The 14,639-nt window shown below is 38.0% G+C and overlaps 1 protein-coding gene across 12 annotated transcripts in view; it reads right to left on the bottom strand.

The window, feature by feature from the left end:
• BNC2 (basonuclin 2) overlaps positions 1–14,639 on the bottom strand; it is a 434,084-nt gene that overhangs the window by 172,007 nt on the left and 247,438 nt on the right. The window lies entirely within an intron of this gene.

Below are 14,639 nucleotides of genomic sequence, written 5' to 3'. Positions count from 1 at the left end.
AATGTGGAGCTATTATTTTAATTGTAAAATATATTACCTGTGTTCAAGTTAACACCAAAGCAGAGATGCCAGATGGTATGCCCTGGATATAAGTAGGAATGATAGAATTTTAAGTGGTTCTATACTTGTACAGTCTTATTTGCCTTTAGACTATTGGTCTGTAGATATATTCAGCTTTATACTTCTTCATCAGTTATTAACAAATTTTAGAGTTAGGCTATATAATGTTTATCTAGCCATATTCTAAATACCAAAACATCATTTTAAATATTTACTTCCACATAAAGTATTTTTGATCCCATGTGTCAGTTTATTGAAATAGAGATTTCTTCCCCCCCCCCCAATTAATCTGCTTAATTATAAGAAGTTAATGATGAGGGGAGGGAAATATTATGGTGCCAAAGGTAGTATAAAGCAGTAGTGTTATATCAGCTACTGAAGCTTGTTTGTGTATGAGGCTGTTCTGTTACATCAGAGTTAATAACTTAAGATGCTGCACACAGGTGTCCGGTATGTTACCTTTATGTTTGAGAACACAAAACATATAAAGAGGATGGGGTGAGAAAGGTAAAACGTGTGCAAATAGTGCTTCCAATATGAAACTACTTCTTGCTTTCATTTGGAATACAGAAAAGAGAGTTGGTGCATCTTTTATTATTTCATCACTGTAGATAAAGCAAGGGGAGTCTACAGTGAAGATGGGATTTATCAATGTGCTATTTTTCAGCACTATCTCATCCTCTTTTGCTACTGGCCAAATGCTTCCACTTCTTTAAAAAGAAAAAAAACACAAGGCTCTTATCTATTAAATATAAAAGAGAACAGGTATATGTAAGAGAATCATCCAAGGCACTCTGCAAAAGTACCTGTTCCCAGGACCACACTTCAGAATTAATGAATTTGCATCTCAAGTGCCAGGAACCATCCCCCAAGGGAGCACTTGCTAGAATTTTGCACCCTGTGCACCTCAGCAGCCTCACCCTAGTCTCGGTCCTCTAATAGTTTATATTAGTGTGGTGCTCCAAAAAGGGATGCAACGATGTTGAGTAGTAGATAAAAGACATAAATGCAAGAAGATGCTACACTTGAAGGACTTCAGGGGTGAAGGGAAACCCCAAATCTGTTTCACATCCCTCTGGATACAGTGAAGGAAGGAAGGCCTCAGGAGCTTTTCCAGTGCTAGAAAGCAGAGCCTCTCACAGGGTCCAAGCCAACTGTTGAAGCAAGATCCCACTACACACCCCTGAGCCTGAAACTGGTGGGGGGGTGGGGAGGAAGCTAGAAAGGGCCAGGGTCTGGATGCCTAAATGGCTATCCGTTTGCATTTTAAATGGATGCAGGGAAGAGACATGAATGATTCATATGACTAATCAATTCCCTTAGTAATTCCCTTCCTCCCTTCCACCACTCACCAATTTTTCAATATGCATTTAAGAAAGTAGAGAGTTTGCCTACAACTGGTAATTCCTGCAGTTCACTTCACTATAAATGGAAGTCAGGTAATATCTGCACATTTTGAAAGTAACGTATAGGAAAGTGCCCGTCCAACAAAGCTGCGTGGTAATGCGTCTCTTCTCTTCCCAGTCCCCATCCTTGCACATAATCATCAAAGTCTGGAGCCATATACAGCATTCAAGTTTTGACATACTTAAAAATTTTTAAGGACAGGGTGCTAATCTGCTTTCATATTTTTTTTGTCATTCCAAATCCCTTGCAGCAACTAAATCCTTTGCTCCAGACCCTTATGAATACAAAGCAGGTTCATCTCCTAATTTACAGTAATTGTAAATGAATTGGGCCAAATGGCTCCCATACTGATTTTTGAAAGACTGATATGCCCTCTTCTGGCTTCTTATTTAAGAAAAAAAGAAAACAAAAATGTTAGTTTATTAGATGCATAAAAAAAGTGAGATAAAATGTTGTCTGTTTATTTACTATATTTACTACTGACCATTTTAATTACTTAGAGCTTTTTGCAGGTACGCAACAAGATTTGGAAGCCCCAATGTTATATTAAGGTGAGGCTACCTTCCAATGACACAGTGCTCAGCAAAAGGGCTTTCAACAAATTTTTCCCCAAGTCAAATAACAATGCTGAAGAGGATCTAAACTGCAGGAACAGGGGTCAGAAAAGTAAAAGCAAAACATACGTACCCACTAGCAAAATATGAGAAAAAGTCCTCCCCTTAGTGCCACACACACCATCAGCGGGCCCCACGGTATGCCCACGCAGGCCTGCTTTCACAGCTCGGGGCCGACAGCAATGCCAATTAGTGTCAGTTGTGATGGGGTTTTAGAGACATAGCCCTTTGTCTTAGAGGAAGTGGGCTGCAACCACCAACTTACTGTACAGAGGCAACCTAACAACCCATTAGGTGGAAATGACTTTTCAGCCACTTCCTCCAGGGACTACATCAGAAAATGATGGCTTAGACAGATGGGAACATTTTTACATTTCTGTATTAACTGCATCCAGGAAGGTGGATTTTTATCATTTAATGCCTCCCAATCCGCATTTCATCCCCTTCTCTCTTCCACGTTATTCCTTCATTCCCTATAACATCATGATACACAGTATTACCTAATAAAATGATGAACTTTAGAAATAGAGGGAGCTGTTTCTCTGTATGTATTAAGAGCATCCTATGGGTCATCCACTACAACTCTGGGGAAGCACTAATAACAAGAAATTCATTATAAACATATTGTTCTACAATAGCTTTCTGTGTTTTGAAAAGCTGTTGATGGTTAACCTTTATACCTCCGGTTGTCAAATTAGTATTAGATTTGACTAACTCTATCAAGATGCAATAGCAATCCTACTCCTTAGTTCAGGAAAGGATGAAGTTTCAGGCACTGCCAACAGGAATGTTCACACTTCTGTTTCAAAGTCAAGGCTAGGGCTCTAATCCAGCATTATATCCAGGTGCATGGGTTATGACGGGGTTAAAAGTAACATTTACTTCGCTCATAGCATCAGATAGGATACTAACATCATACAGGAAAACTTACAATCTGTTAAAATTTTAAATTTCATGTTCTTTAAAATGTGAATTTTTTTTAAGATTTTATTTTATTTTATTTGACAGAGAGAGATAAGCAGAGAGGCAGGCAGAGAGAGAGAGGGAAGCAGGCTCCCCGCTGAGCAGAGAGCCTGATGCGGGCCTCGATCCCAGGACCCTGAGACCATGACCTGAGCCGAAGGCAGAGGCTTAACCCACTGAGCCACCCAGGTGCCCCTAAAATGTGAATTTAAAAACAAGCATAGATTTATGAAATACTACTCATGTAAACAAACACTTGTTAAACATTTAATAATCAGGTCTGTCCTAACTAACCCACCATAAAAATCACACTCTCCTGTCCATGTGCAAAATTACTTGGTTGAAGAATCACTTTGCAACATTAAATATCCACAGCATACATAAACATTATCAGCAATAAACGGATCTCAAACATTTTTATATTCGAGATATCCAATAATCAGAACGCCTTTTTTTGTTCAAGATACTTCAGTGTGGACAGAACAAGGAGGACAGAAGTACATTTGGCAATAACATGAGGTTTTTCAGTAATGTTTTATTTTAAGTGGCCTTCATAGCCAATACCTCAAATATCCTGTGAGTGTTCCTGCTCATGATAGATGTAAATTTTTTCTTTAAACTTCTTCTGTTTAGGTCTTCTTAAAAGCTTTTCTCTCAAGCTCCAACAAATTAGATGTCCAATAATACATCTAATATGGAATTTTCTGTCATAGTCTTGATTATAACATGTTTAAAATTTTCACATAAATTGTTAATTTTTTCTTACTCAAATCAAATATACAAAACATACAAAGGTACATAAATTCTAGTAAATAAAATTTTGGTTTGTATACTAAACAAAATCTTATGTAAATAATGATAAAGGTCTCAAGTTTTATTTGATTTGGATGTTGACAAATTTTTTTTTTTATCTTGTTCAAATTAGTTCATGAGAGCATTAACAGTTTTCTGGCTTATTCAGCAGAAATACAACATTAAAAGCATGTATCTAAGCTCTATCTTAAAACACCTCTCTCAGTCTTTCTTTCTCTCCTGGAACTGGTGTGTACATGGAGTTTTTAAGAATATTTTGAAAAAAGAAGTAATACTGTTAATTTTCATTATATTCCAACACTTTAATTTTATGAAACACTGAACTATATTTTTAAAAAGCTGCATGATATCATTTGATTTCAAAGCAAAATTCATAAAACTTTCTTAAAATATAATAAATCCTTATCAGTAAAAAGGATTTTAAAAGATAGTGGTAAAAGCTTCACAATGTTGTAATTTTACCAAAAGTCACTGAATTGTACATTGTAAGTGGTGATCTTTACATTATATGAATTTTACCTTAATAAACAGACTCTATGAAGCAAAAGACAAAAATATTTTCTGGGTGTCAGTCTGTTTTTATGTGTCTTAGTTAAACGAATAAGGACCATACCAAACAAATTCATCCATTCTTGGGAATTATAAAAATAAGCTATAAATAAATATATAAAATAACTTACATGAATAAATTTTCTTAATGGACGCATCTCCTTCAATATAGACCTCATAAGATATCCCCTCACAGATGTCAAAAAAAAAATCATTATTTTAAAAACAGCACACTTAAGATTTCAACTGCTTTCTTTAAAACAAGCTGAACAGGCTCTATCAATACAAGAAGTACGAATTCACTAGCAATAAATGAGTAAGAAGAACGAAGAGAAGAAATATCCTACTTCAAGATCGTGTTTTTAAGAATATATCGTATTCTTTGCATATTTCATATCCTGTCTGGAGAGCTGGGTAACAATATTGGCCCACACTTTTCCTTTCACGTACTTAAAGCACTGCTCTACACACTCTACACAGAAAAACTCATTTAATCCTGAAAGTTACCTGGTTAGAAGGGTATCACACTATTGTTGCCTCTATCTTATTGGTAAGAAAACCAAAGCACAGAGACAAAAACTAACCTTCCCAGGATTTTAATTCCTGTCAAATATAGTCCACTACCCCTGGCTCTAAACCATTAAGCTTTACTGCCTCAAAGTTATGAAATCTTCATTTATGTCCCATGACTACCTTGAAATAACAAGTGCTACAGGGGTGGCTGGGTGGCTCAGTCATTAAGCATCTGCCTTCAGCTCAGGTCATAATCTTGGGGTCCTGGGATTGAGCCCCACATTGGGCTCCCTGCTCAGCTGGGAAGTTTGCCTCTCCTCCTGCTCTCTCTTGCCCTCTTCCTCTCTCTCAATTAAATAAAAATCTTTTAAAACAAACAGGTGCTATATAATTTTCCCCCTTATTTAACATGTAGATGGACTGAATTAAAATTTTTCTTACTGTCAGAGAAGAACCCGAAGTGAGAATTCAAAAAAATATGAAATAGGAGGGCGCCTGGGTGGCTCAGTGGATTAAACCTCTGCCTTTGGCTTAGGTCATGATCTTAGGGTCCTGGGATCGAGTCCCACATCGGGCTCTCTGCTCAGCGGGGAGCCTGCTTCCTCCTCTCTCTCTCTCTGCCACCCTCTCTACCTACTTGTGATCTCTCTCTGTCAAATAAACAAATAAATTCTTTAAAAAAAAAAAGGCAGAAAAAAAGATGAAACAGGAGTATATTACAGTGCCAAAGCAAACTGAAGCCATGAAAATTAGTATTTTTAAAATTCAGAGTCACACTGATATACTCAGGTAAAATTTAATAAGGAGTTAGTTCAACCTTTCAAGAACAATCCTTTTTTATACCAAACATTTAGAAGATCCATTCATAGACTGGAAGAAAGGGCTTCCAACTTTAATGATAAGCAAGTTTGGGGTCCTCCATAAGAGAACTGATTATTTATAAACTAGTCTGCATGTGTTTTTAGAACAGTAAATGAAGAAATGTGCAGAGGACAAAAGTTTGAGAGAATGGAAAAAAATATTTTTTAAATAAAGGGCTTTTCTTTGAAGGGTAGTAACAATTTGAAAAAGAAAAAAAAAACCCACATAACAGACTGTGAAGAATGGATGAGAGGTGGAAATAAATAGGTATTCAATTTTTAAAAAGGGATTCACTTTGATAAAAGTAAAACGAAACCTCAGAGGAAAATAACTTCAGAAAACAAAGATGGATGGAAGCAAACCTAAGAGAGTACAGAGAAAACAGGGTGCTGTTCCTATGAGGTACATTTAAAAACAACACAGGACCTACTCCACAATTATAAACCTGGTCATAATCATTTTAACTTTTGTTTTTTTTCTGTTTCAACCTTGACAGGTCACTCAGAACTGAACATAGAGAGCTGGGAAAAAGGTTACACTTAGAGATGAATAAACAATTTTATTATATTCTTATGGAATACACGTTCAAGGCAAAAAATAACGAGACAGTGCTTTTGGTTATCCTACCTTACTAATCTTGTTAAAAATTATATACAGAGAAGCTAACAACTCTCCTGGAACACAGCACAGTACATATACTTATGTTACACAGATGCTTTCATTTTCAGAGGACGTTCTTTTTAAGCCTCCTTAATAGCAAATACAATGCTTTCCTATCCTTTCAAGGCAGCTGCCTTCCCTATGGAAAGCCCCATAATAGTCTAGTGATCTAACTTATAAACTAACAAAAATTGACACTTTCAAATAAAGTCACAAAACAAGGAAATGACATCTGGCTCCCATGAACGTCAGTATGTAAGCAGTTTTTAAATAAGGAGACAGGGTTCCTGGTACCCCCAACTTATTCTTACTACCATTATCTACTCCCTGGTTTCCAAAAGCCCCACGATGGGATTGGCAGCCACGCTGCCCACAGTGTCCACCATGCGCTGTGTGAACAAAACTTTAAGAAAGTTCAGGCAGGGGTGCCTAGGTGGCTCAGTGGGTTAAGGCTCTGCCTTAGGCTCAGGTCATGATCCCGGGGTCCTAGGATTGAGCCCCACATTGGGCTCTCTGCTCAGCAGGGAGCCTGCTTCCCTTCCTCTCTCTCTGCCTGCCTCTCTGCCTACTTGTGATCTCCCTCTGTCAAATAAATAAATAAAAATCTTAATTAAAAAAAAAAAGAAAGAGGGGCGCCTGGGTGGCTCAGTGGGTTAAGCCGCTGCCTTCGGCTCAGGTCATGATCTCAGGGTCCTGGGATCGAGTCCCGCATCGGGCTCTCTGCTCAGCAGGGAGCCTGCTTCCTCCTCTCTCTCTCTCTGCCTCCCTCTATGCCTACTTGTGCTCTCTCTCTGTCAAATAAATAAATAAAATCTTTAAAAAAAAAAAAAAAGAAAGAAAGAAAGAAAAAAGAAAGTTCAGGCAACTGATTCATACCAGGGGAAGGCAGGCAAGAGAAGAGTGGAAAGCTTTTTAACTCAATCTGCCCTTATCCTCCACTTTCCTAATGGCACGCCTCAACTTACCGTGTAACCGTGTACAAGGTGTGGATCTTCCCTGAGCCTCCAATTCTTCACTTGCCAACAAGAGAATGATACTACTTTCTACCTGGGGATTTTATATATGTTATAGACCATTTGTCTAGAGCCTCACACAGAGCCAAACCCAAGGTAAACAGTAAATGAAAACACTTAGGTTGACTAATCCTTATCTTAGACAAAATAAGCACTGAAAGGAAATGTTTCCGATCTAAACAATATGCAGCTTCCAGACATGGCATTTATACGTGTCAATATGCCCTGCCTACTTCATCTGGAAGCTGATGTGATGCGGGAAAGAGTCAGGGAGACCTAAAACACTGAGTTATCACTTACAAATCTGTTGGTTTCTAGCATGTGAAACTTGAAAGAGGCAAAAGCCAAACTCTACTTCCACTTCTTCTACGACAATGAGTGAGTTGGAATACGCTCCAGATTTCCTCAAAGCTCTAGGTTTATTTAACAATGTACTAGCTTTTATCATGTCCTTATGCTTCCTAAATATCACACACCTTCAACCGAAATGTAGACTACATGGTCAAGGACGGGGAATTCTATTTGTGTCCCTGGTGCCTAGAACACTGTCCTGTGAAATGACGATGCTCAGTGCAAGCTATGGACTGAGAGGCTGTCTGATGTACAGGCTGGGCTGAGTCTATTCACTGATTGGCTGGAAAAAACGGCACCCCAGGGGACCTTTCAGAGCCACTATTCATGGGGTCAAAGAGCTTTTATAGTAAAAGTTTCAGAAATGAAGTCATTAGTTAAACAAATATTTTCTGAGTGTCCACTCTGTGCCAGGAACTGCAAATGAAGATACTGTAAGACAGACAGTACCCTCAAGAAATTCAGCCTGCAAGGTAAGTAAATGAGTTATTTAAAGCACAGTGGGATAAACACAGGGTGCTATATGCACAGAGAATGTGTCCCGAAACCCAGTCTTCTAGAGAAAGAGACAGTTTCACCAAGGAGAAATGAAGTAGGAGCCTAAAGGTCTAAAGGTGAAAAGTAAGCTTGAGCTACTCCAAGGCAAAATATTAGGAACTCAACTGGAAGACAAGCTGAACAGGAGGATATAGAATCAGGGCACAAAGCAGGTACAGCCTCCCAAGAACAAGACAGAGCTTTAATCTTATGTCTTTAGAGAAATGGGACAAAGTCTCCTGTTTCTTCCCTTGTGTTACGGGTAATAAACATATATATAATATATATACATGGCTATAAAGTCTAGGTACGTGGCCTGCAAAGCTGCAGCCAGAGAATGCAACTTAACAGAATTCATGCCGTTGGGCACTTTCTGTTTTGGTTCTTAATTCAGCCTAATGTAGAAAAAGGTATTTTCTGCAGGACTCCCAGGAAGATAAGCATCCCCCCACAACCACCCCATCCGGTTCCTCAGTCTTGACTGAATGGAGAGGGATAAAAAATAGATTTGGCTTTGTTTTATTTTTATTGTTCCCTGCTTTCCATTCAGTCACTTAAGCTGTATATATTTGAGGATGACAGGCTCTTAAGAAGATGAGTCAACCTCTATTTTATCCCTTAATACCAAATCATTTCTATTTCATACATATTCTAGGTAAACATAATATATATACCACTCAATTCCATCGGAAACGCCCAGCAACATGATATAGACATCACACAGCATAATGGTGAGGGAGGGGGAAAGAGTGGCAAGGATTCAACACACCATGTAACCGCAACCAGAAGGGTTACAGTACAAGAGGTTGTCCCTAATAATGCAACTGAACAAGGATATGCTGCATCTGAAGCATTTTAAATTACACTCATGGAGTGGCATTTGGGAGCCCTCTTTGCTCATCTAATGGTTTTCATGCCTGCCAGATGCACGACTATAATTAGATTCACTAAAACTTGAAAAGAATGGCCAATGAGTAACATTTTTCCTAAATATCCCCAGAAGGAATCTGAAGTTCCCAACAATTTATGTATGGGAAGAAAAAGTAGACTACAGATATGAGATTGAAGGGGTAAGAGTCTCATGAGAAACTGACAAAACACTTAAATGACAATAATTTATCAGGGTTATACGGATCTGTGAACTGAAACAGAAAGAGGGATATTTAAGCAGTTTCTTCAACAGAATTTAAATGGAAATAATGAAAATGATAGGACATCCACTTGAAAAAAGTTTCCTCGGCTCTCAACAGTCATACTCTGTGGCCAACTTATCTTGCATTCCAATCCAAAGTATTTCACCTTTCATTGCCTCAGAGTTCAAGAATGCCAACATTCAGGAGACCACACGTGCATGGCGTCTTTCCCCGGGCACCCCGGCACGCACACACTTAAAATAATTAGTTGTAAGTGCATACCCATTTTCAAGATGATGTATGTATCGCTGACTCTGTTGCTTACTGACACTTAAAAGAGATATTTAATTTGTTGTGATAAAGCAAGGAGAAAGTAGCTGTCAGTTAGGCTGCCATTTCTGTCATAGTTTTTAATAATACAGCTCCTGTAATTACACTGTGGTTCCTTATATTAACTCAGTGAAAGCTTGCTTGGTTTTAGCCTGAAAACAATTTATGAAATTATAGAAACAGAATGAACACAGCAGTTCATTTGTTGAAGCAATTATCCAGATCCTTGTCAAAAAAAAAAAAAAAGTACAAGTGAGAGAAGACTGTGATGTGCAAAAAATGGTTCTAATTCTATGCTCTAATATGTACAATATGTCTGTGGTTGTGCTGAATTATGTTAATAAACTGCAGCCGAAATATATTTGTCACAATACAAAGAAAAGGCGCTATCAATCGTCCTGCCAGATACTTTAAATTAGTCACCAAAGGGTCCAGCCAGAGCTTCCTCTACGACCTGCAGATGAAGAAAAAGGCTCACTGTACAGTCTTCTGGGACTAGAAGGATTTTCCTAGTATTTTTGAATTATCTGGAAAATAACTGTAAAGTGAACTATGGCACAAATGTCATTTTTAAGTGACATTTAAAAATCTAACCCTAGACACCAGTCCGATGTTATTTTTGAGTGGTTATCCATCAAAACCCAACTTCCCAAGCAGCTTCTAAGAAGGGGATTTAGGACACTTGTTGCACAGAGGGTAAGGGAGTAAGGCACTCAAGTGATGTCAGGGTTATTGTTTAAATAACTGCATAAAGACCAAAACACGTTTCAAGGTGAATAAAGTCTCACTTCATACTCTATTAAGGCAAGAAGCCTACAGTTTGTTTGCATTTAGTCAATACAGAATAACTTATAAGAGCAGCATTGTGAAGCTATGTCATCCAAGTTTAAATATCTCCCAAAGAAATAACAGCTCAAGGAAAAACATTATTTCTCCATACCAAAAATAATCTAGCCTCTTTCTTCTATCTAGACCACAGAACTTTAATAAACACACATTACCAAATGTTTCCTTTTAATTATTTTAATAGTTAATTGCAGGAGATGAAAAAGAGAACAGGGATCTAACACTAAAATAAAATGAAGTGCTAGAAACAGAAGCAAAAAAAAAAAAAAAAAAAAAAAGCCCAAGCTCAAATTGTGAATTGTGCAAAGTGTTATACGCAATAAAATGTGGATGTCGTTCTTACTCCCCACATCTGGAGATAGTTTAGTATACCGATTTCCAGAAACCAAGCAATTGTCCAGGCTGACTAGCCCCTTTCATTCACAAATAAACAATTAATGAAATGGACAACTAATTTTCCAAGTGTTCATATTCATTAGGCTGTTTCCTGAAATTAAGTATCTGCCTCATGATATAATACTGTACACATTAAACAGTCTCCTACCACCCCCTTGTCCAGCCACCTTTCTCCTATCAAATGTAGAGAACTAGGCATTTGTATTTCTCTTTACCTTCCTTGTAATACACAAGGATTTGAAAATTAGATTCCCTCAACCATGCTGAATAAGTACAAAATATTAAAATACGACGAGATCCCCTCACCAATCCTATTCTCTACAGAATTTCTATTCTCAGGGCTCCGCTGACTCACTAAATATTTATCAAACACCTACTATGTGGAAAGCAGAATTCTAAACTCTGACCTGTAAACATAAATAGGTCCTCAAGGAATTTACAACTGAGTAGGGAGATAAACCTGACCACAAATAACTATACTATAAAGTAGAATGTGATCAATGTGACAAGAGAGGCATAAACAAAATGCTTTAGGGTTCAGGGGAGAGAAACTACCTCTTCTGAGGTAATGAGAAAAGGCTTAGTGAAGGAGGTGGTTTGGAAGATGGATAGGCTTTCAAGAGGCACTGGACTCGAAGGTCCTTGAGGTCAGAGACCGTGTCTTGTTTGACTTGGCATCACCCCCACACGTAGCACAGTGCTGGGCCGTCAGCACCATGAAAAAGTTATTTAACTGAATTCAGCAAGCCAAGATGGAGAAAGACGATCACCCAAGAAAATAGGCGAGTTCTCCTAATGGCTGTAGGACAGCATGAGCTCACTCAAAGACCATGTGAGTTTTAGAAAAGAGGATACCTACGGATGTAAAGTTAGAAAGGCAGTCTGAAAAACAAATTTAAACCAAAATAAAAGATAGCCAGAAAAATTTATTTTAAATTTTGAACCACAGAGAACATTGGCAATTTCCCTGCATAGGAATAATTAGCAGAACTATACATGTATTGTGCCAGAATATATTAAGACTATATTAAGAATGTAATCTATGTAGTTTTCAACTTTAAAATGCAGAACACACAGTAAAGAAAAAATTAACTACATTAAAGAAATAATTAGGAACCCACAAACTTACTGACCATTATGCTGACAGTGTGCCAAGAGAAGGCCAAGAGAAGCTTCCATTATTATGTGTGCAATCCAAGAAAATATTCCCTTAGCAAATGTGAAGTTTAAAAGAAAAATGAAATCAAAGAGAAAGGCAGCTCCAATTGCCATGTGTTGTTCAAAATCGGTGGTGGCAATAGGGTGTGGAACATTCCACTACCACTACTCAGACTCCTCAGAACAGGTACTTAATGCAAAAAACAACACATAGAGCTCTTCTGGAAAAGGAGATGAGCTTTTACCTTCTGTTTCCTTGATTCCCTGTGTTCTGTTCAAGGGGTTCGGCTTGCTACCTTTTATTTAAGTGACAACAGGCAAATGCAAGGGGAGGCTCCCAGGCTTCCCACGGTTGTTTAGGATCTCCTGCATCCGTGAATGTCCCTCCATCTATGTGAGGAATTCTTGGCAACTAGGACAGCAGACTATGACAACTCCCCGGGATTTCCAAGAAGGAAAGGTGACAAGTATGCTTGTCATTTGGATGTGTCATGCAGGATTGCAAAATTTTCTGAGATGTCTGTTTCCAGATAGACTGTGTATTTCAAATGGTCTAGATGACATCATGTGACATGTGGCTTAACAACAACAGAGAAGTAACAGCCACACAAGGAATAGTACTTTACGGAAAACTGCCCCCAAAGAAACAAAGACTAATGAAAACAAATCCCGATTCCTGGTTCATTTGCTTCCAGAGCCAAACGTAATGAAATAAGGCTCAAAACCAAATTACAGTGGTCCCATTAAAAATAATAATATAAAATTATATATATAATTTGTCTATATAATGTTCAGAACTGAAACCCAAACATGTTGAATTTAACTGTCACAAACTTCAAGAAAAAAATACTGGGGGTGTGGTGGGGGTGGGAACACACCCTGGGATTTCAATGAATGAAATCCTAAGAGAAATAGTTGGCCATTGGTCAAAACTTGGAAACCCTTCCAAAATATAAATGTGTGAACTTTTTATTAGTAAGGATGGTGTCTTATTCATTTCAGCTTCCCAAACCACAGCACAAATCAATGTATCTCTGCTTCAGGACCAAATTCAGCTCACTGTGATGACCTTAATTTTAAAAAGCTAACAAAACCACTTGGAAAACTGTTCATTTTTTCCTAAAGGAAAGTCCAAAGAATTCAACCTAATCAATGTAAATGGCTTTACTATTCTAATTTATGGAGTATAAAAAGTACTTTCTACTTTTATCCCTACCCTCAAAAGAAGCTCTGTTGACACACTATGGTGCCCCAACCCAGGCACTATTTGCTCCTGAACATAGGAATGACGTTTGAAAGAGTGAGTCTACACGGCTCATCTTCAAAAACAGGAAGTAAGTTAGGTTAACTGTCTCGATATTCCTAAAGCAAGCAATCTTTTTTTTTTTTTTTTAAAGATTTTATTTATTTATTTGACAGACAGATCACAAGTAGGCAAAGAGGCAGGCAGAGAGAGAGAGAGGAGGAAGCAGGCTCCCTGCTGAGCAGAAAGCCTGATGCGGGGCTTGATCCCAGGACCCTGAGACCATGACCTGAGCCGAAAGCAGAGGCTTTAACCCACTGAGCCACCCAGGCGCCCCTAAAGCAAGCAATCTTAAAGATACTTCTCAAGCTCTGGCTATGTGTCAAGTACTAGGCTAAATATTTTACATTCATGTAAATACTTTAACATACATGAATTTAATTTTCATCATTACTGAGCTGGACGGGTCCTATTATTATCTCCATTTTACAGATAAGGAACTCAAAGGTCAAAGAGATTCAAGGGCTCAGCCAAGGACTCACAGCTGGTCAATGAAAAAGCAGGACGTAAAACCAAGCCTGATGAGCTCAACAGTCACATTTGTCCCAACTGTATTATACCAAGAAAACTCCAATTAAGTTGGCAAATCTGGCAACCACGGCCAGTTAATGTTCTCATAACTATATTAAAGAGATCCTCCTTGGGCACACGTGAAAATTTTAAGTGGTTCTCCCTACCATTTCTTTCTTCCTGATTTGAATCATTCTGTCCCCACTTCCATTTGTGCAAGTATTACTGTATCTTTGAGTGACCATACAATAAACAGTTGCCACAAATAATATAAAACTCAGTTAGTGCATGACAGCAGGTAACTGTGAAAGGCTTAAGTCATAGTGTTGGCAAATCTGTAGTACCTATTCAGACAACCATATAGCAAATTTGAGAATATGAAAATTAATATAGGATCATGATGATCATTGATAATGTAAATTTCATGGTCTATCTTCAAGTTCATTTTAACCTTGGCACTGCACTACAAATGAGATTACTTATTCTGTAACCAAAAAGGAAAGAAGATACAACACAGATGAATGTTTTGAGGATTAACAAGGAAAACCTCCCCAAAATACTTAAAGAATAAAAAACAAAGACCTGCTTGCTTTTGGCCCAAAATTGATGGTTAGATATAGCT

This window comes from Mustela erminea, chromosome 12, assembly GCF_009829155.1.
Source record: "Mustela erminea isolate mMusErm1 chromosome 12, mMusErm1.Pri, whole genome shotgun sequence".
In the NCBI taxonomy this organism is placed as follows: domain Eukaryota; kingdom Metazoa; phylum Chordata; class Mammalia; order Carnivora; family Mustelidae; genus Mustela; species Mustela erminea.
This window is presented reverse-complemented; position numbering and strand designations above follow the sequence as displayed.